The sequence below is a fragment of the Lacerta agilis genome, chromosome 3, assembly GCF_009819535.1.
Source record: "Lacerta agilis isolate rLacAgi1 chromosome 3, rLacAgi1.pri, whole genome shotgun sequence".
Lineage (NCBI taxonomy): Eukaryota > Metazoa > Chordata > Lepidosauria > Squamata > Lacertidae > Lacerta > Lacerta agilis.
In genome coordinates this window covers 75,423,786-75,447,435 of record NC_046314.1, presented here as the reverse complement: position 1 = coordinate 75,447,435, position 23,650 = coordinate 75,423,786, and the positions used below count along the sequence as shown (strand labels likewise).

The 23,650-nt window shown below is 40.7% G+C and overlaps 1 protein-coding gene across 1 annotated transcript in view; it reads right to left on the bottom strand.

Annotated features, from left to right (window-relative positions):
- CHRM3 (cholinergic receptor muscarinic 3) overlaps nt 1-23,650 on the bottom strand; it is a 219,936-nt gene that overhangs the window by 163,766 nt on the left and 32,520 nt on the right. Inside the window, exon 2 of the mRNA XM_033144342.1 lies at nt 1,863-2,073. The gene's annotated coding sequence lies outside the window, so the exon portion shown is untranslated. The remainder of the gene's footprint in view (nt 1-1,862; nt 2,074-23,650) is intronic.

The window sequence follows — 23,650 nt, the reverse complement described above, 5'->3', positions numbered from 1 at the left end:
AGCTGAACTTCCCTGGGCATCACCCTTCCCATACCTAGTATGCTCCAGATGTTTTCAACTGCAACTCCCAACAGTCCCAGCTAGAATGGCTAATGGTCAGAAATGATGGGAATTATGATCCAAAACATACAGAGGTCATCAGCTTGTGGAAGGCTGGACTACACACACACACACACACACACACACACACACACGTGCCCCAGCCTAAGACTGTAACATTTGACTCATCATACTCCATTTCTTGAAAACCCAGTTTTAAATCCCTTCATAAAACAACTGTAATTTACTAAATCCTTCACCAACAAAGAAAGATGATTCAGCTGAAACTTTATGCTTTGTGTAGTCAGAACTTCATCCTCCATGTGTTTATTGTTCGAGATATTTATCGGGCAGTACAGATGCTATCTTATAGTAAAATGCAAGTTCATACTATTTTTAAACATAGCAATAAACTATAAACATGCTCCTAAAACAATTTCCAAAAGGCAGGAATTGCCCCACATTGTTTTATATGAAGCATAAGGAAAGAGAAGAAGCCCACTTCTTCTATAAAACTCACTTTACACAACAACAACAACAACAACAACAACAACAACAACAACAACAACAACAACCCTACATTGTGCAAGGGTGAAACAATTATGAAACCTGTTCCTACATCCCACTGTTTCATCACTCAAGCTTGCACACACTTAAGGTAACTCTAGGTAGAAATAAAAAGCTGAGGGAAAGATGCACAAAACTTTGTGTTAGATTGAATTTGGACCTCCCATGTCCTATCATCATCAGTGCACAGTGTACACCAGAGCATTATCCAAACAGAAACATCTTTGATACAACACAGAAAGGGTAACTATATGCTAAACCACTAGTGATATATTTTGTCCTAATCATTTGACAGTAGCTACTTCAAATACAGCAGTGTCACTGATGTAAAACAGCCTTCTTCTACTCAATGACCTCCCAAGCTGCACCGGCTAGCATGACCAATTGTCTGGGATGAAGGGAGCTGGAGCCCCACAAAGGCACCATGCTGGGAAAAGCTTGTGTAAAAAGTGAAACATGAAACACGAATAATGAACCAATAGTGAAACATGTAGCCCCTTACTGTAAGTCTACCAAGTAAATATAATTCAATAATCTTGCCAGATCTGGCAGCTATTGTTCCAGTTCATGCACTTTGAGATCAACATAGCGAATGTGTGTCTTTTCTTCTTGTGCAAGACTAGCAATAGCAGATGTAAGCTGACTACTGTACTTACTTCCAGGAAAGTACAGCTGAAATGTGTTCATAAGCGAAAAGTAAATATGTGAATGCATTCTAGCAGGCACGGAATTTATCACCATAGAGATAATACATGACTTCCCTATTGAAAGAGTTATTGGTCATCTCCATGTCCAAAGATGAAAGTTCTCATTTCTGATTATATTCTTCTCTTGGGCAACATGCTAAAGGCAGCAACTCACTAAATCAATAGTGACCTAAACAGCTGGTATCAATGAACATTTTGATATCTGATGTATCTTCTATCTGATGACATGAACTGGTTTAACATGGAACTGCAGTGATTTAAATAAAACAATGATGTTTAAGTTAATGATCTTATGTAATATGTTCTGGTTCTATTTTCTCTGGAAGGAGCAACTCAGTGAAATCTGTCTTAATAAATCCTATTGTAATTTAGTGTAAATGGAGCAAATTTGCTTAAAAGATAACTCTATTTTGTCAACAAAAGTGTGTGTGTTTGATATTTCAGAGCAGAAAAGAGAGCATCCTCTGGTTTTCTCTGGCAAAATTCCCAGAATCTGTACACTAAAATGGAAAACCCCAATACTACTAATAGTTAAGTAAAGCAACTTACCATCATAGAAGAAAAGGCCATATAAGTGTGGAATTAACATTTTTTTGCTGAGGAATCCATCCAAATTGCAGAATTTTGCCCAAAAGTCAGGGAAGCATAGCTGTTGCAAGAGACCATCCAAAGTTCAAAACAATGTTCAGAAAGGAACAGATTTGTCAAGGTCATAGAATAGGTTGCTTCCTTTGAATCATTGTCTCCACTGCTTCTAGACCTACAAAAAAATCCAGAAATTTGGACTATTATTTTCAGTTTCACAGCAATGCAATAAATGTCAATGTTGGACCATTGCTACTGTCCTTAGTAGTAACTGAGATTATTAGGGGAAATAGGTAAAGCAACTCCTTATCTAGCTTTGATTCTACTCAAAGTTCTCCTGGCCCACTGGATCCCATATTTGGAAGCAATTTTCTGGTACAGCTTTTAAATATTCAACTAAGACAACATTCTCCAGAGGTTACTGTAGTAACATCCAGCAAACACACCCCACACCTCATATTCCCTTCTCTCCAGATGTGTTCATTAAACATTTATAAAACCAAACATATTCTCCTCAACATCAGTGTTCTAGCAAACCAAATATAATTTTCTAAATGAATTAAATTATTTCAGACTTTGAAAATATGAGTGATGCCATCAGATTTCAATGGGCAGCACTAAGTGAAAGTCAATTCTTCTGCATACCTTCCAGCCACTTAAACTTTCATAACAAAAGGTATTTTATAATATTGACTAGGAGGACACACAATTATCCATTCCTTAGCTTAACTTGTCAGAAATGATTTAGTAAAACAACTGAAGAACAGTATGAGAAGTATTTAATATCTCTTTTGGACACCACTGTTATTTTCTTTCAGTTTCATTGTTCCAAGCTCAGTACATTTAAACAGATCATGCTTAATCAATATGTCCTAATATGGTTCAAACCACTAAGCAAAAGACATATGTTCTCAGTTTGTTTTCATATTTCCTTACATTCTATTATTAGTAGCCTCTCACTAGCATCCTCCAATATAGCGAAAAAGTATTCATACAATGAGTAACAATGATATTACTCATTATGATACCGCTAACTTTTCTCAATTAAATACATACTTCAGTACAATTAAGCATAACAAAATTAGATCTCTAAACCTTCACTTTTGCATGATTAAAAAACACACAAGATTTTTTTAAAAAAAAAATCCATAGAAAATAAACACTGAAACACATGTTCTGTGTTTTCAAGCACTGCTACAGGTTTCTTCAAAATGCTTTATGGGAAAAGAAGTTGTGGCACCCCTCAAAGCGAAGTTCTGCCCTCAGGAGATGTAACCCCAGAGGAGGAGTCCAGTGATGAAAAGGTTGTCTAAGCTCTTATAGAAACAGCCCCACCCAGTATGATCCGAAGTAAGAGTATATTAGGGCTCTGAGGAACCTCAAGGGGATGGGGGTGGGAGAGGGAAGGGCTGATAAACATCGAGTGAAAATAACATTCCACTTTAGTCCTACTTTATCTTTTTTTATTAAAACATTTTTTAAACAGACTTTTATGTCACGTTTCAAGGCAGTGCTCAAAATATATAACATCAAAAATAAAAAATGCAATACAACTAACATGCAGCTAATAAAGATAGGCGGGATTAAAAACCACAGCCAACTCAACAAAAGCCTGAGAGTACAATTATATTTTTAATAAGCACCAAAATACCAATAATGCTGGTGTCTGTCTAAGCTCAGAGGGAGGTAGTTCCACAACATTGTTTTGTTATGAGGCTGGCTCTCTGTTTTTAATGTATTTATATTGTATATCAATCCATTTATTCATGCTTATTGTACACTACTGTAGAAGGTTTGGATGAAGAACCATTTAGAAATATGTAAACAAATAATGTGGATCAAGAAATAAACATTCAAGTTCCGTAAAACTTTCCACTTAGGTCAATGGAAGCCATTGAGTCAACAGTGTAATGCAGCAGCAAAAAAAGGTAATGAAGAAGAGTAGAAGAGTTTGGATTTGATATCCCGCTTTTCACTACCCAAAGGAGTCTCAAAGTGGCTAACATTCTTTGTGAGGTGAGTGGGGCTGAGAGACTTCAAAGAAGCATGACTAGCCCAAGGTCACCCAGCAGCTGCATGTGGAGGAGCGGAGACACGAACCCGGTTCCCCAGATTACGAGTCTACCGCTCTTAACCACTACACCACGCTGGCTCTCTAGCTCTCTTTGTTGATGCTATTCTAGGATGCATCAACAAAAGTATAGTGTCCAGATCAAAGGAAGTAATAGTACCACTCTATTCTACCATTGGTCAGACCACACCTGGAGTGCTGTGTCCAATTCTGGGAACCACAATTTAAGAAGGATATTGACAAGCTGGAACGTGTGCAGAGGACGGCAACCAAGATCATCAAGCCTTATGAGAAATGGTTGAAGGAGCTGGATATGTTTAGCCTGTAAAAGAAGAGACTGAGAGGAGATATGAGATATGAGAGCCATCTTAAATATCTCAAGGGCTGTCACATGGAAGAGGGAACAATCTTGTTTTCTCCCGCTCTGGAGGGTAGGACTCGAACCAGTGGCTTCAAGTTACAAAAAAGGAGATTCCAACTAAACATACGGAAAAACTTTATGATAGTTGGAGCTGTTTGACAGTGCAACCGTCTTCCTCAGGAGGTTGTAGAATCTCCTTCCCTGCAGGTTTTTAAGCAGAGGTTGGTTGGCCACCTGTCATGGATGCTTTAGCTGAGATTCCTGCATTGCAGGGGGTTGGACTAGATGACACATGGGTCCCTTCCAACTCTACAATTTGATTATTCTATGATACTTCAGAAGAAGGAGAGGGTGAATGACAACTGAGAGGAACACAGTGACATATTAGGCTACCGATTCTGTATGAATTGAGAAAAAACACACTACAAGGTTTTATGGTTAAGCAAAGGAATTTACTCCCAAAAGAAGTAAAGGTGGCCACAAATTTGGATGCCTTTAAATGAGGATTAGACTATCAATGGCTACCAGCCACAATGGCTGCGTTTTGCCTCACTGCTACAGCAAGTACATTCTTATTTCATTCATCTAAGTAAAATGTGTGCTTCGTTAGGTTATTTCAGTTAGTTTTCTTTAATAGCCACAAATTTTCTGTTCAATTTTATTCTAAAACATCCTAATCAACTATTTTTGACAATGGAATAAAGATTTTATAGAAAAATAACCATTTTCAGGATACAGAGATAATTTCTATGTAGTGCAGCTAATTACACTTCCTTTCTTATTCTCTTGTCAGATTATTTTTAAAGTAATTTCAATATGTTGTTTGATCCAAAGTAATTTGATTAGAAAACGGAGCAATTGTAAGTTTCTCATATTTTCAAGAGTTGCAGCAATTCAAGCAGCAGTAATACTCAGTCGCAAATACTTCCACTTATAAAGGCAAAAATATTCAGTACGTTAACGCAGCTATTCCCAACCTGTGGAACCTTCTGGAACCTTTGTGCCAATATATGGAACATTTCTTGCACCCATTCGCCATTGATACCCCGTCGTACATATTGGACACGAAAACATTTATTGGAAATATAGAGAATATTCATGTACCTCAAGGAGCCTCGCTTGTAACTTTGGATGTTGAGTCTCTCTACACCAACGTCCCCCTTCCGGAGGTAAGAACAACTATAGAATTCCTCCTAAACTCTAGGCCCAACAAAGAACCACCAACTCATTTTTTGCTTGACATTCTGGATATCATCTTGGACCACAACTTTTTTCGTCATTTGGAACAGTTTTACCTGCAAATCAAAGGTGTAGCCATGGGATCCTCTTGTGCCCCCTCTATTGCCAATATTTATATGATAAACTTTGAAAAAACATTCATTTTGAATAATCACAATCCTTTCAGAACCCAAATCATAAAATACTATCGTTTTATAGACGATCTATTTTTTGTTATACAGAACCAAGACGCGGCCACACAGTTTCTGCAATGGATAAACATTCAAGATCCTAATATACGATTATCCGGGACGATCCACGACACATCGGTCAATTTTTTGGACGTTACAGTTTTCATAGATCACTTCCAATTACTGAAGGTCCGTCCATATAGTAAACTGACTGATCGTAATTCCTTACTGCACGCCTCATCTTTCCATGCTCCACATTTATTGAATAATCTACCATATGGACAATATTTGAGACTCAAAAGAAATGCGACCCTTCAACAAGACTACGAAACAGCAGCCAATAAACTTACACAGTCTTTACTAAGGCGAGGATATACACTACGAACTCTTCAAGCCGCCAAAAGAAGAGCGGAATTAAAAGACAGGAAAGATCTTCTTTCTGTTAAGACTTCTGGAAAATCCAAAGAAGATCGGATTTACACAGCGTTACAATTTACACCTTACACATCCAATATTAAGAAACTGGTATATAAACATTGGCACCTGTTATCGAACATACCGGGATGTCAGAATCCACCCATGTTTGGGTTAAATAAAACCAAATCACTTAGAAATTATCTGGTTAAATCAGACTTGCTTACATACCCGGAGGAAACCACGAAGGGCCATTACAAATGTGGCAGCTGTGGCGTATGCAAATATGCACTACAAGTGAAAGAGTTTGTTGATGTACAGTCTGGCTTTAAATTTCAAATAGAACACTTCAGCAATTGCAACACAAAAAACAGTGTGTATGCATGGATGTGCCCCTGCAAAAAGATATACATAGGCAAGAGCACTAGACCGATAAAATTACGCATAAATGAACATCGATCACGGATCCGAAACAAGGTACTAGAAGCCCCTTTAGTGGAACATTATATACGACAAAAACACACGGAGGATGATTTTGTCTTCTTTATTATCTGGAAACCCAAAATAGACTTATATAACCGAAGAAACATTGAAAAACTTCTATTACAACAGGAAGCCATATACATTCATCTGTTTGAAACCATGTCTCCCAAGGGTCTGAATGAACATCAGGAATACATTTCCTTTCTTTAAAATATCACCACAGTGCCTTTTGTTTTTGAGGAGTTTAGATTGTATTACACCTTTAAGAAGAACAGGGGGTTATCTCCTCCCCTTTCAGATATAAGGCCACAAACTCACCTATGAGTAGGAAACGCCCGAAAAAAACAGAGAAAAATACAGCAAAACTTCTAAGGTGAGACCACACATAATCTTGTACTTCACATATACACAATTTAATGGAAGAATTGTAACAGTCGTTTTTTCTATGGTTTACAGACGCTATATCCTCTTAGGAATCAAAGAAATACACCATTTTTATTTTTCACATACTTCTACCATAAAAAACAAGGTAAGGAACCAAATACTTTGAAAAGCCACTTGGGCACATATATAAGCACGAGACTTTAAAACTTCCTGTAATAATAATTTATCTGATGTTGTTGAATTATGACCTTTAGTGAATGATACTTTATAATTCTGTTTAAAACCTTACATAACTCGTTTGATGTTGTTTAAAATGTTCAATTTTGAAACTTGATGTACTCTGTGCTATTTAATACTATTTGATATTGCCAGCTGAAGAAGGCATCCATGCCGAAACGGGGCCCTGTCCTGGTCTCCCTGGTTTACACCTGACACGCATTGGAGAAGCCCTGACAGCCATCTCTAAAAGACTTTAAAGAAAACTTTCATATGAAACTATTGTTGTTTAAGACTGTAATTCTTTACAGAATTGATAATACGTTTGGAATTACTTATGAGTAAACGCATGTTTTTTTGTTAAAACTTTGGCCAGAGTTCTTATTTGGATTCATTACAATTTATTTGGCAATAAGACCTCCTCAGTCCAAGCCTTCCCAAATAGCAGGAAGGGCGAGTGGGAGCTGAGTTGGCCCTGTATAATATATGGACCTTCGCCATACAAATACCAAACAATATCCAGTCTTTCTCCCAACACTGGACCTGAGAAGGTGGCCGGGATTGCTAGTAGATGATACAGACCACCTCTGAGGCTTCAAAGTTTGGAGGAAATCTCAGCATGCTCACCAGTGGGCAGGGTCACATGGCAAATTAATTTGTTGAAGTGTACTGAAAATGCTTGACTAGAAGCATTCAGCAAAACATCGAATCATACGAGTTGTAGAGTTGGAAGGGTCCTCTAGTCCAACCCCCTGCAATGCAGGAATCTCAACTAAAACATCCATGACAGGTGGCCATCCAACCTCTGCTTTAAAACCTCCAATGAAAGAGTCTACCACCTTCTGAGGAAGTCCATTCCACTGTTGAACAGCTCTTACGATCAGAAAGTTCTTCCTGGTGTTTGGTCAGAATCTCCTTTTTTGTCTTGCTACCAGAAGCTTACTTCAAATGGAACCATGCATATGTGGTATAGTCACATCAGGCAAAGGTCACAGGAAGCAGGGTCACATCATGTAAAGTCAGGGTTAGAAGCATTTATTTTGATTTCATCCAGATTCAGGCAGGTCTTATTGGGATCACAGAAGGCTCTCATGACAGCTCCACTGGCGGTTGTTCTCTCCTTACTGTCAGTAATATAGGGGTGTTGCCTCAGTAAAGAGACTTATGAAGGGAGGAAACACCTGTTCTGCAATTGACCCCACTTCCTCCAAAGAGCTGACTGTGCTCTTTAAAGGACGCTTGTCTAGTTCTGTAACAGTGGTTTTCAAAAGGCTGAAGAAATAGAGATGCTACTAGGGATTCCTTCCTGGAGTCTGGGGTGACGCACAGCGTAAATTAATAACGCAGAGTCTTCTTCAGTAAAAGAATAAAGGCTTTACTGAGTTAAAATGAACTTGTTTGTAAATAACAGCACAATGAACAGAAGATTTAACTACCTTCAGATCATACACAGAGTTTCCACTGAGCACAGGCTTCACAGAGCACAGGCTCCAGACTGAGACACTGACTGAGATCACACTGCAGTGAGTCTGCCTGCAAGCAGATACAATACTTATACAGAGAATGAGTCATCCTCAAGATGAGTCACAGTGATTCAGCATGCTAAAATGATTCTGCAGCTTTTCAGCATTTCACAACATTTCTAGACTCCTTTACTGCTTCCTTTACAGCTTCTGCTCTCAAATACCTTTGTCACATGTAATGGGGATGGTGGAGCATCTATGATCTAAGACTGGGAGAAGGTGCTAAATGGGGAAGATTGTGTCTCTTCATTTGAGTCTTCCTGGGAGCAGCATATGGGTCTAGGGTTGGTGGTCAGGACATATCCAAACATGCTTATGTGCACAAAATCCAGTGTGCACAGCCCAAAATAGGGCGCAGTGGATACCCTAGTGGAAGAAAAATGAATCTGATAACTGCCTACAAGCATTGGATTCTACACACGTAGAACATCCAGGACTAACTGAGCAAATGAATGGAATATTTTTGCCTTTACGCAATAAGTGTTTGCAACTGAGTCTTATTTCTCCTTGAACTACCATAACTTTTGAAACTATGAGAAACTTATAATTACCATGGGTTTTCTTTTTTTGATAAAAATTACTTTGGATCTTAAAACATCTTAAAGCTACTTTTAAAAACCTGACAGCAAGAGAATAAGAAGGGAAATGTAATTAGCTGTGCCACATAGAAATTATCTCCATATCCTGGAAATAGTTATTTTTCTATAAAGCTCCTGGAAAATTGTCAAAAATATTTTATAAAATGTAACATAAAATACATGGATTATATTAAAGGGTGGTAAATGTAAGCATCCAACTACATGCACATTTAACTTTGGTAAAATAAAGTGTTTTTTTTTTCTCAGAAACAACAGCAGCCTAGTGGTGCATGCTTGTTTGTACTGCTCATTAGCAAACTACCACACTTGACCTCTTATGTTTTGAAGCAGGGGTGTGGAGCCTCAGGCGAGTGGCCACACTGAGCTTTCTAGGCCTCTCTATAGCTGTTGGGACTCTCTGTAGGGAGCACCACAAGAGTGGCTAGAGGAGCCACACCCTTTCTTCCCAGACCCCACCTCTCACTGGTCCTGCTCCATCCCCTTCCTGAGTGTTTTTGCCTAAGGGGAGGTGTCCCTGACATGGGAAAAGGCCTGAATGTAAAGACGTGGGTGCAGGAACCTTTATATGGCTGGAATGCAGCCTACTGTCATGAATATGCCAGCTCCAAGTGTAATTTTACAGCTGGCTGCAGAATGCAGTCAGGAACAGAGAGACTCTGCCAGTGTCAACTCCCCCTGATTTTGGATGGCCAGCTGCTAAGGGAGTAACTGAGAGCAGGCTGGAACAGAGCCAAAGTTCTCCGGAAGCCCAAACAGGCGTGAAAAGCCACAGGGACAGCCTTTCAGAACAGGAAGGGAATGTAGCTGACCCAATAAGCCTGAAGCGTAGGCAAATAGGACGGCTGCTAGACAGGAAGCAAAATAAGAGGCATAAGGGTTGAATGTTCAGTATCTTCTGTCATCACAGGAAGAACTCTTCAGAAGGGTCAACTTGAGAGATAATGCCGGCAGAGCCATCCGGAGCTAATTGTTTGTTTTTGCAATAAATCCCCCTTTTTAATTACGTATGATTACTGTGTTATCAAGCTGGGAACCTGGACTCCTGACACCTATACTACAAAGGTAATAGTGTCACCTGTAGCATGAGTTTGGCCAAACTGCGGGAGGCAGTGGAAGACAGGAGGGCCTGGTGTGCTCTGGTCCATGGGGTCACGAAGAGTCAGACACGACTGAACGACTGAACAATAACAATTGTGTCACCTGTTGCTCCCCACCCTCCATTTTTGCCTCTGGCCCCACCATCATTGACATGACACCCCTAGAAGTTGCTCACAAGACAATGTTGCAACAGAGATGGAAAGGTTCCCCCACCTATGTTTTAAAGGCTCTCTTCCACAGCATTCTCAGGCTCATCCACACTTCCATTTGCCCCACTGCCTTCCCCTGCAAAAACCTGCTCTTTACCACTGAATTGGAGCAAACATCATTGTGGTTTCCCATGGACTGAAGTTTGATCCAATTCAACGGTAAAGAGCAGGTTTTCCCAGAAAAAGTGGAGGGGGAAACACAAAACCAGTCAAACCCAGGCTTTCTAGTATGGATGAGCCCTTCCTTATGAAAGTCCAGGCTAAATCTCTACAGGTTTTTAGAAAGTTGGTAAAGACTTTCCTGTGTTTCAAAGCTTTGGGAGCTGTAAGGAGTCAATAAATTAATCTGTGACCATTTCTCAGTTTCAGGTTTTATAATTTTGAATGTCTTTTGTACTGTCTGGTGGTAACTTTTAAGCTTATTGTAAGATACCGAGGTCTAAACAGCTAAAAAACACAAGAAAAGGAACTACAGTGGTAAACAGATTTTTAAATTCTAAAATTAAGTATAATTTTTAAAAATCAAGTAGGTATCTTAATAGCAAAATGGGAACTCCTTGAAGTAAAGAAAGCCAAAAAGTAAACAATCACCATTTAACAGAAAGACAGAGAAGTCTGTTGCTTAGAAATGTATATGAATGGCTAGGGTCATGAAGGTGAAAGTCAAGTTCCCACTGAATTTATTTTCAAACTTCAACTAATATCTCTACATAAATTGCTAACATGTGTCTAACTATTCATCCCTCATCAAGTGTTTATAAACATCTGATAATATGCTTTTAGCTTTAAAAGTGCTAGAGGCATTTTAGTCACTAAGATTAATCAGATTTATATTTATATAAATATTTATATTTATGCAACCTAATCATTATATAACTACTCTAACAAATATAGTAGTTATATAACTATATTAACTTCTGGCCAATGTATTCGGTCTGTCTTGAAAGCTTTTCTCTAGTTACTTGACAGATGCACTCACAATCGTAAGTCCCAAGACAGAGGGGAACACATCACATATCTCCATAGCCATATCTCCTACCCAGAGGAATCATCTTTATGCCTCTGATCACTAACTGCCAGAATTATTTTGAGAGGCAAGCAACCAGCGCTAGGCTACTTAGAGCAGAGAGAAGGAACATCATGCAACAAGCACATACCAATTGCTCTAATGCAGTGGTTCCCAATTAGCTAATTACTGAGGACCCCCTATTTTTCAAAAGCCAAGCCACGGACCCCCTACTTTTGAAAAAGTATTACCATGAGCATGTACTATGATTATTTTTCAGGGTTGGGCTTCGAAAACCATCTTGGCTTTTGTTTTTAATCAAACACAGCTCTGTTTCTGTGGGAAAGGCAACACAAACAAGGACTGAGTACAAAGTGTATACATAGTAAAATGGCCCCAATTGTTATACGGAGTCTTCCAAAGCTACAAAAGCAAGAGCAAAGAAATAAATAAAAAGGTGTGATTGCTTTATAACTGATGAAGCTGGCTCTAGACCACACCAGGTGCCAATGCGAGGCCTGATACTCTGAGCACATCTCCTTTCTTAATGCATACTGTATATCCCAAGTCACTTTAGAAAATTCTTATATTTAGAAGAGAACCACACAGGCGTTACCTGTAACAATATTTCCAATGCATTTCCTTTGTAAGAAAAACATACCAGCTACCGGTATGTATAATGTTTTAAAATTTGTGAAACCTTTAAGGAGCCAGAAAAATATAAACACCTAAAATAATTTCTCTCTATATTAGGAGATGACAGACAAGTACCATTGACTTTGAATAGGGTCTAAGTGTAGGCAATTTGCAGGTACTAGCATGAATCTTCAATTATCCTAGCTTCAGCTTGCTAAAAATGATTTCTCTTTTGAAGTGTCTGCTATTTCATCACAAAACAGGCCCGCAACATCAGGGTTAAAGGGCACTCCCCCCCACCCACCGCATGGCAACAGAACAGAGGGATACTGTATCACTTACCATCCTCAATAGGTGAATAGACAGGTCTAAAATTAAGAACTCCTGTTCTACAACCTCATCTCATTTGCCGGACCTCAGAAATTCTGAGGCAAAAGTTATTAGGTCTACTGAGTTTGTATGTGCCTGCAGATATGTACTGACATACAGTAGCAGCTAAGAATTCAGAGCTGAAAACTCCTCAGCTCACCTATCACATTTCAGTCGTAAAATCCCAGAGATGAGGCAGGAATCCACCAAACTCAGATTCCATCCAGGTCCACTTCAGAATCGGGATGAGGTGGGGTTGCTATATTGCATTCAAAGTGCTGTGACAAGGAGACCCATGTGCTAGCTGCTCAAGGAAGTGGATTGGTGGATTATCTGTTTTTAAAAGTTTAACAGGAAGAAGTATCCTTTACAGGAAAATAGGCAGCATGGCAAACTCATAAGAGCTTTTATTTGTTTATCTTTGTGTTTTTGCCTGGATTTTTATGGGCATAACAGACAGAGTCTTGTCCCCATGCAGAACTAGGAAGGAGTGGATTTTAATAGATTTGCCCATCCCTAATCTTTCACTGTTATGTGAGGATAACAATTCTTAACACATATGTGCAAGAAATTGGTTCTTATCCTGGTGCACAGACCTATAGTGCTTTATTGGTAATTATCATCATGTTGAATTGGGCAGTTGGGCTCAGAAAAGGACCAGGAGCCATTGACAGTTACATAATACTGCTGTTATATATGTGTCTGCAATATTTGGTACCAGCTGAAATTTCTGACCACAGATCTGCCTTTTCCAGGAAACAGTTTGGGCAAGGGCCTAAGCTCAGCAAAAGTGTTCATGGCCACAGCCACTATCTAGTAAAACAGGAACAGAGCTAGGTCCAGAAACACGCAAGCTGCGAACTAACCCTTCAAAAGGAGTACAATCTACCCAGAATATGCTGTGCACTTGCCCCTAGACCAGCTTTTCAATCAGTCCAAAGCACTTCTCTCTCATCTAGGTTAAGCCTCGGTTAATTGAACAGCAATAGACTGAAAATAACACAGATTAGGTTACAACTAATTTTACTCTTTACTTCCACCCCAAGGTATGTATCAAGCAATTAAAGCTAATGTATACCAAGTCTCATAAATATGTGATCAGCAACTTAAACATATGCCAGCATCCGCCACTTGTCAATGCTGAAAGTCAAGCTAACACAGACAGAATCCTAAATCGAGAACACCTAAAGATTCCTACTGCAAGCATTATTTGCATCTCAATGAAAGCTCTCCTAACGTTTCTCTCATTTCCAAGGCTCTGAGACATCTTTACATAGAGTACTCAGCAGTTCAGTGATTCCAACCCAGCAGTCACTTGGTATAGACAAGTTTAGGCAGTGTTAAACCCTGTGACCCTTCCAGCTAAGGGGCCCCCGCTGTTGAGTTGTCACCTCCCTTGTTTAAGTTGTAAAATTCACACTTTTTGAAACTTGTCTGCCACATGACAGATTAAACGAGCTTCCAGAGGAGCAACCATAGATGGCTCATGCCTTCTTTTCTCCAAGATTGCTGAAAAATATGCAGGCCTCAATAAAAGTAAAAAGAGAGGTGTGAACAGGCATGGGAAGGAGGTTAAGATGGTTCACCTGGTGAGATCACTGTATTACACTGTAATAGGGAGAGATTATATGTTGGCAGAGCCCACAAAGGTACAAATATTTTTCTAAATACAGAAAGAGCCGGGTTAGGTATAAATGAAAAATAAACCCCAAAATTCAAATGCCAGAAACTAAACACAAGCAATTAAATTCTAATAGGATGAAATCAGTAACTGCATTTAAAATGTTAATTTATGTATTAGAGTCAAGAAAAGCGTAGGGTAAAGTAAAAGCATATTGATTATATAATCAAACTAATAAGTCAACAACTTGGTTCTCAGCCGATTTTACAAATTAATATAAGCACCTGAATAATTGTAAATGTGTGATCACACAAATACTTGTTCCATATATTAAGTCAGATTTGTCTTACTTCCACGACAACTCATAGTGGTGGAATTTTAAAGTAACATGATACCATCGTTTGCAACAGCCGTACTTTCCAATCTCCACGCTGCCATGCCAGAGGGAGAGGGAGGAGGAGGTTTGTGCAAGTAAAATTTAACTATGTTTTAATGTTTTATACCAAACAAGCAATTATCTTGCTTTTTGTTTTGCTGAACAAATATTTGTTTCATGTTACTTCTCAACCCAGCCAATAGTGAGCGGATACAAAGCAAGTCAGTCTAGGTGTGCTCTATTTCAGGGGTAGACAGGGCCAGACCATGCATGAGGCAAGATGGGGCAACTGTTTCAGGTGTCAGGATCCACAAGGGCAGCAGATCTGGGCTCCAAGGAATTTTGTGGTTTGCCTCAGGAGCCAAAATGCCTTGGGCTGGCCCTGCTTCCAAATGTTACTGGGCTACAACTCCAATCATTCCTAAGCCATGCACCAGAAATTGAAGTTGTTAAGTGGGAGTAAAGTGTGCCTATGGTAGTTGTAGCTGTGATCTTGAAAATAGCTTTGCCCCGGTCCTCCTGACACACTGGTCAGTGCAACTCTAGCAGTACACTGGTACCTCAGGTTGCGGACACGATCTGTTCCGGGGTGCCGTTTGCACCCCGAAAAGTCCGCATCCCAAGTGGCGATATCGCGCATGTGCAAATGAGCGATATCACGCTTCTGCGCATGCGCGAACTGTGCAGAACGCTTCTGTGCGTTCACACAAGGTGAAATCCGGAGATAAACACTACCGGGTTTGACACGTTCGTAATCTGTGCCGTTCACAACCCGCAGCGAACGTAACACGAGGTACGACTGTACTCTGCTCTGTTGTACTTGGGTGATAGGGAAAAGCATTACCAGGACTCCTGAGTTTTTCTCTTAGCTATTATGTATTATTTCTGCTAATATTACTACTACTTTGCTCCTTTCCTGAAGCAAACAAAGTTGAGTAACAATATTTCTCTGCACAGGGGCTTCTCTCTGGCATTGGTGTCCTACAGGAAGTGACTGGTATTTGCCTAGCGCAGAACCAACTACCAACACTAGAGCAAAGGAGACAAGATACAAAATTGCACAAGATGAGGCACATTGGCTGTGATTCCTAGAAGACCTGCTCCTTGCCTTGCAAGCCTTTTTTCATCTGTCTTGGGAAAGTGGGGCCCTGACTGACTCCAGCTGATGAAGTTGAGGCTGATGAACAGGCTCTTGGGCTGGGGAACTGGTTAGGGCTTTTCGTTGGAGCATTGTTGCTGTTATTGACACTATTTTTTGTATCTTTATCTTTAGACCTTATTATGATTTATGTAGAAATTGTTGAGTTTGGTTGCATGCTTTTTGATGTGTTTTATTTATTGTTTTTGACTACTTTTGTTATATTTATGATTACATATTTTTTCATGTTGTAAGCTGCCTTGGTTTTTACTATGGAAAGGTAGTGTACAAATAAATTGTGTGTGTGTGTGTGTGTGTGTGTGTGTATGTACAGGTGAAACTCGAAAAATTAGAATATCATGGAAAAGTCTGTTTATGTAAGCAATTGTTTTCATTAGCTACTGGAGTTTAATATATGAGATAGACTCATGACATGAAAAGCGAGATATGTCAAGCCTTTGTTTGTTATAATTGTGATGATTATGGTGTACAGCTGATGAAAACCCCAAAGTTGAAATTGTTCATTTGGGGTTCTCATCAGCTGTACGCCATAATCATCACAATTATAACAAATAAAGGCTTGACATATCTCGCTTTGCATGTCATAAGTCTATCTCATATATTAGTTTCACCTTTTAAGTTGAATTACTGAAAGAAATAAACCTTTCCATGATATTCTAATTTTTCAAGTTTCACCTGTATATAGTCTTTATCATTTGAGCTGTGTATTTTGCCACCAGATTTAGAAAGGTGTTGTTTTCTCAATAGTTTAAAAATCCATACAGAAGTTAAAAACTCCATGGCCTAATCAGCTGAGACAAAATTAGTTTGGGTAATGATGTTCTTAAAAGCAATGAGCCAAAAACGCTACAAGAGATATGGCACAGTTGCATCAGATGATCAGCATTTAAATATTTATGGAAAGTCTGACTGAAATGAAGCAAGAGAGTATTCACTATAGTGAATATATGTATTCATTATAGAAGTTAGATATCTGAGCAAAACCTGACCTTTATTTTTGCATGCATTTGGAAATCTCTGAATTCAGAGTGCCAGGAAGCAAGAAATGTATTATCATTATTACGACGATGATGATGATGATGATATTTTATTATTATTATTATTATTATTATTATTATTATTATTATTATTAATATATCTCTTTACACCCACAGGTCTCAGGGCGGTTCACAGGATAAAAGTGTATCATGGTTTTAGCAGAAGTCCTACAAGAAATCTGCTTGTGCAATGTTCCTACCAGTGGGGGAAGGTGTGGGATTTGCTGACTCCCCTTTTCATCAGCAGTTCATTCCCCATGAAGATCAGGTCAGAGGAACCATATGAATGATTCTCCACCTCATGTGTTCCCTGCTCCAGCACAACTGTGAAACCAAATGCATCCTCTTCGATTTTTAGCGAACTATGTTTTATTGCTACATCACAATGGAAATAACAAGCCTATATGGTTTCTGATCCCAATTTGTTCAGACAAACTATAATTAAAAATAACTGCAGTTCCTGGTCTAAATGGGGGGGGGGCAGAAGCGGTGGAGGGAGGGAAGGTTCATACTTATAAAGCTAAACTATGGTTTAGCATTATTTTTTCTGTATTTTCATAATTGAATGAAATGTAGATGCATATAAATTTAACTCAGGAATGCTTCACATGTTCATATACATGATTCATGCTGCATCTTCCATAACATCTATGAGACAGGAACAGGGTAAAGCTTGTAACAATAAGCTTCGTCCAACTGGAACTTCTAGATTTTGTGTGCTTATTATGGCTATGCTTTGGGCAAATAGTGCTGCACTACTGTTAAGTAACTAAAGGAAGCACAAGCCAAGAGCATCATTTAATTATGGTGTGCAAGCTCAACTTCAATTACTCTCACCAAAGATCCTCCCTGGAATGGCTGCTGTAAAGGGGAATTTCCCTGCAGTAACTAATATGTTTAATGAATCATGTGTGTGCATGCCTAATTAATCCTCCAAATCGAGTGCCACATCTAATACAGGAAATGCCTCTAATTCAGTCATTAATTATCCCTTACAAGTGATAGTTTCCCTTCAGTAGGTATATTCAGCCCTAATTGCAAGTAAGTGCCTTCTTTTACATGTCATGAGAAACCAAGCTCAGCTTTGCATGGGCATGAGGACATATCATGAACATGATCCATTTGGTTAAGATGTCGGTGTAACTCTATCTGCCATAACTTTGTGATGGAAAACTTAACTGCTGTGACTCGAAGCTGTTCAGCCTTTGGGACATGCCCAAAAGACTGCTTCATGCATCTTTTCTCAAGATGCTCCAACCCCCTGCCAAGTCATTGTGGGAGCTTTCTTTTCTTCTTCTCCTCTAACTTTAGCTATTGTCTCTTTCTCCCACCTCATCCCCATCCCCATACCTCCAATCCGTATTTGTTATTTTCTTCAGAAAAGGTCTGGACACCCAATAGGAAGACATAAGCTGGTATCTTTCCATAGATTAAGTGTTGTGTTGTGTTGTGTTTTGTTTTGTTTTCACAGTATGAGTTGGGTTCTCAAGAACCCAAAAGATTTGACTCCTGGGTCAGTTTGCTTGTTGCCCCTTTATGATCACCATTTCGACAGGTGGAAAGAAACAGTGGGCACCTATGAAAGCCTCTTAACCCAGCTGTAGTGTATCCAAACATTACAGTGAAAACCCACTCTTCTCCTTCTCTAGATTCTAGAGAAATAAGCACAATATGCCAGCCCTCTCACTTACCTCCAAATGCCTATGGGGCCTGTGAACTTTAAAACAATAAACTACTCAATTTTGTCTTAAGCTGATTAAATAACAGTTTTAAAAATGATTGGATTTGCAGTCTAATGTGCTTCTTAATGAGTGCTTCACAGTTCAGTAAATATTATGCCCGTTTCTGGCTTGGCTATTTTGACAAAAGGTGACCAAAATAAATTTAACCCCAACCCCAATATAAAAACAAATTCTTACAAGTGAAGCAGTTTTTACTCCTATTTTAACTTGTTCAGATATAGTGGTGCTGAAAAACATCTTGCTTATAATAAGTGGGCCAGAAGCATTAGTCAAAGTGTCATATGTTGTCTGCAGTACAGTGGTACCTCTGGTTATGTACTCAATTCGTTCCAGAGGTCTGGTCTTAACCTGAAACTGTTCTTAACCTGAAGCACCACTTTAGCTAATGGGGCCTGCCGCTGCTGCTGCGCCGACAGAGAACGATTTCAGTTCTTATCCTGAAGCAAAGTTCTTAACCTGAAGCGTTATTTCTGGGTTAGCGGAGTATGTAACCTGAAGCGTATGTAACCCCAGGTACCAGGGGCGTTCTTAGCCCCTTGGCTGCTGGGGGCGGGAAGCCAAGAGGCACCCCTGGGGGCGGGGCATCGCGGTGCTTGCGTGCGTCATGACGTCATGACGCACGCGACGCCCCGCCCCTGGGGGTGCCGGGCGGCGGATTCAGGAGTCTTTGCAGCCCGCAAAGACTCCTGAAGAAGCCTCCGCCCGGCAGCAGCACCCCTTCTTGCCGCGGCTGCTCGTGCCTGCGTGAGCAGCCGCTGCAAGAAGGGGTGCCGGGCGGCGGATTCAGGAGTCTTTGCGGGCTGCAAAGACTCCCGATTCGGCGACGAAGCAAGCGGCGGTGCATGGGGGTGACATGCGGCGGCCCCTCCCACCACTCCCCACGCACCACCAGTCACCCGGGGAGGAGAAGCGCTGCATGGACGGGGTGCTCGCTTGGCCGAGCGAGCACCCCGTCCGTGCAGCGCTGCTGCTCCCGGGGTGACGGAGGGAGCGACGGCGCGTGGGAGTGGCGGGGGCGCCGCTTGTCACCCCCACCCGCCGCTGCTCACCCTGTCACTGGGGGCGTACCACCCCTACCGCCCCTCCCCAGCGACGCCCACGCCAGGTACCACTGTATTATGAAATGGTTAAGAATCTCTTCTTTAAATTGGCATTCAAAAGCCTGTGTTAAGCACACATGGAGTAAATCTGTATATTTTTCAAGGCAATCCTACGCATGTCAACTCAAAAGGAACTTGTTCAAAGTTCAATGAGATTTACTCCCTGATCAGTGCATTTAGGACTGCACATGAAATTGTTTACTTCCCTTAGCATATTACCCTGTCTGGGACTTTAGGAAATGGTAAGATTAAAAATTTCCCTAAAACAGTAAGTCCCAACATCTAATGCATGCATCTTTAATTGCTGGGGACTAGATTGTATTATATATTTTGGCTTTGTACCTTGCCACAGACAGGGTTTTTCTAAGAATTCTGAGACACTACTTAAATTCAATAGGATCCAGACCCCCTGGAACTCTTTTAGAACATGTAACAGCTATCCTTCCTCAGAGCACACTGCAGAAATACATTCTTAAACTTCTATTCACAAGGAGAGACTGGGCTAAATGTTTCAGCTCAGGGACCAATTACTCAGCAGCAACATTTGTGGCAGAGGGTGAATCTCATACTGCTAAGTGTAGTTCCACTGCTTTCTCAACGAAAAACATAATTTCTACATGGCATTCTCTCTCTTTCTCTGTGTTCTCTGTCATTAGAACGGCAAACGAGACTTTTCATGGAGATGTGGGAAGCAATAAGAATCTACAAAAGACCTCAAAATTAAAAAAAGGAAGTTGAAAATATATTGCAAGACTGAGCTTATATACAACACTGCATCATTGATTTTTTTCTTTGAACAACAAAAATCAATGTTGCGAAATATGTGCTTCTGTGTTATCTTGGTAATAAACAGATTTTTGTGTGAAAGTGAGAAGAATATGACTTCATAATTCCTCAGCCTGTTATGAAATGTGTTGGGCAAACCTATAGAAAAATGGATTTTTTCCACTTTAGGATTGATGTAATAGTTTTGAGAAATCTATGCAGCACCTAGAAGACCAGACGTTGTGTTGAAAAGTGCTTCAGTATCTGACTGTGTTCTCAGTTACTGCATCATCCCAAGCCATTACTTGAGGTAAACCACTGGCTACACAGCTGGTGTCATCAGGAAAGGTTTGGCTTCTTGGATCATGATCTCTGCTTCCTTGAGTTAGGACTTCTGGCGAGAGATGGGCTGCACCTCACAGCAGTTGGCAAGAATGTGTTTGCCAAGAGTCTTGAGAATCTTTAAACTAGATCTTGAGTGGGAGGGATAAAATAATATGAATGACAAAAGAGCAGCTGGCACTGGGGATAATAGCTTCACTGAAGCACTGGAAACTGAGGTGGTGGCTCCTGAAACCTGCTAAAGGGTAAAAACTACAGGAAGGAAGCAGCTGCAGGGAACAACTCATGGTTTTAGTTGTGTCTACAGAGTATGGGAAGCAAACAAGATGAACTGGAGCTTTTAACATAGATTGTGTCGGGGTCCCCAAGCCACCCTCAAATAAATCACAATTCACACAGAATTTTTGTTTAAGGTTTTTGGCATAATTTTGGCCACAACTTTATTAAAATACAGTGGTAGTAGAAGAGGAGTTTGAATTTGATATCCCGCTTTTCACTACCCGAAGGAGTCTCAAAGCGGCTAACATTCTCCTTTCCCTTCCTCCCCCACAACAAACACTCTGTGAGGTGAGTGGGGCTGAGAGACTTCAAAGAAGTGTGACTAGCCCAAGGTCACCCAGCAGCTGCATGTGGAGGAGTGGAGACACAAACCCGGTTCCCCAGACTACGAGTCTACCGCTCTTAACCACTACACCACACTGGTTGCTACACACCTCAGGTTACAGGCACTTCAGGTTACATACTCCGCTAACCCAGAAATAGTAAGTACCTCGGGTTAAGAACTTTGCTTCAGGATGAGAACAGAAATCGTGTGGTGGCGGCACGGCGGCAGCAGGAGGCCCTATTAGCTAAAGTGGTACCTCAGGTTAAGAACAGTTTCAGATTAAGAACGGACCTCCAGAACGAATTAATTTCTTAACCAGAGGTACCACTGTACAAAAATGATTGCTTAGGCATTGGTTGCGACTATCTGTCCCCGCCCAGGGACAGAGCTGGCATCCACAAGCCTGTGAAAGTCAGAAAGGGAAAACATTTTTGGGGAGAGAATAGAGCTGGGTGCCAGGCCCTCACCTCTCCCCAAATGCTCCCAGGGGCTCTTGCGTGGCCCTAGCCCCTTGACGGGGGTTCGGACAAGAGCATGGCAAGCCCCTGGATTCCTTTAACGGAATAACCTTGCAGCAACAGCATTGGAGGGGCAGGCACAGCCAATCTATACCCCTCCACCAACCAATTATTTTAAACCAATGCCTAACCACAACCTTACAAGTTGTGACGATTTGCTACGCAGTAGGCAAAAACCAAATGGCAACAGCCAATCAGCCAAATGGACAAAATTCCTACCAGGCCCCTGCCCCAAAAGCAGATGACCCCATGGCAGGCATAGCAAGGTCAAACGCACAAAGCCCTAAAATTAGGGAGGGTGGGCAGGTGGCCCGATATGCGCAGCGAAAAGAGGAAGCTCAATGCTGCGCACAGGGATTGTATAGGCTCTAGGCTGTCAATCAAAATTGGCAACATCAAAATCTCCCCAACAACACAGAGGAGCCCAACCGCATTCGTGGCCATCCAAACATACCCGCCCAGCAACAGAGGGGTGTCTTGCTAGACCCCACCGCAACACGTGTTCTCCATGAAGGAGGACATACTATGACAAATGCAACCTGGCAGGCATTACTGAAATCTGGTGGGGTGAGACTCATGACTGGAATGAAGGAATTGAGGGGTAGCATTGTATATAAAGGATGTGTAGGCCTACACTTGTGAAGAAACCTGGAGCATGAAAAACAGATTGAGAGTACACAGGTAAAAAATGTAGGAGAGAGAAAGAACAGTGACCTTACTGTGGGTGTCTGCTATAGACAGCCAAGCCAGACTGAAGACTTGGATGATGCCTTACTAGAGCAGATTAGCAAACATTCAAAAAGGAGAGAAATAGTAATCATGTGGGACTTCAACTTCCCCAATATCTGTTGGGACTCAAACTCTGCCAAGATTGTAAGGTCTGACAAATTCCTCCATTGCATCGCTGACAATTTAAACAGAGGTTGGATGGCCATCTGTCATCGACGCTTTAGCTGAGATTCCTGCATTGCAGGGGTTGGACTAGATGACCCTTGGGGTCCCTTCCAACTGAATTCTATGATCATGTAATTGAATTAGCTAGACCCTTGCATTCTAACCTTAGTTTATATCTTGCAGATCCCTGGTAAATGAAGCAGATAATGTGGGGACAGTGCAGCACAAGGGTCTTTGCCAGATGATTCCCACTGCAGCAGGAGGATTCTCAGCTGAAAGGCACTCAGAATGCCTTCAAAGTATGATGGATGATTATCTTTCCATTAACCCAGTAGGAATTGAGGCCTTTCAAATGTTCCAAGGGTGGAGACTTTCCAAACATTCCATTCAAACATCATGTTCGTTTTTTATGAGGCCATGCTACTCTAAGAGCCCAGTTTATACATAAAACTAAACCAAACTATGGGTTTGCAGAAACACATCGGTGTGAAGGTTCTGAGAAGAGTTTGCAGCTGCCAGGCTCCTTCCTTGGTCCTTCTGCTTGGCTTCGCATTTTATCCAAACCCAGGAGTGTGGTTTTGTCTCCTCCAGCAAATCATGAGCTGCAAACCTAACAAAATAAAAACACGCAACAAATCTCTAGATATAATAAATGGTTTATCCCTTCAGAAACCCGGAGGAACAATGAGGACCCAGGGAAGCTTCCCACTGCGTGTTTTTATTTTGTTGTTTGGTTTATAGCAATTATTTGTCAGTTTATTAAAGACTAATCCTAAACACACTTATTTAGATGTAAATCCCCTTGAAATGAACAGG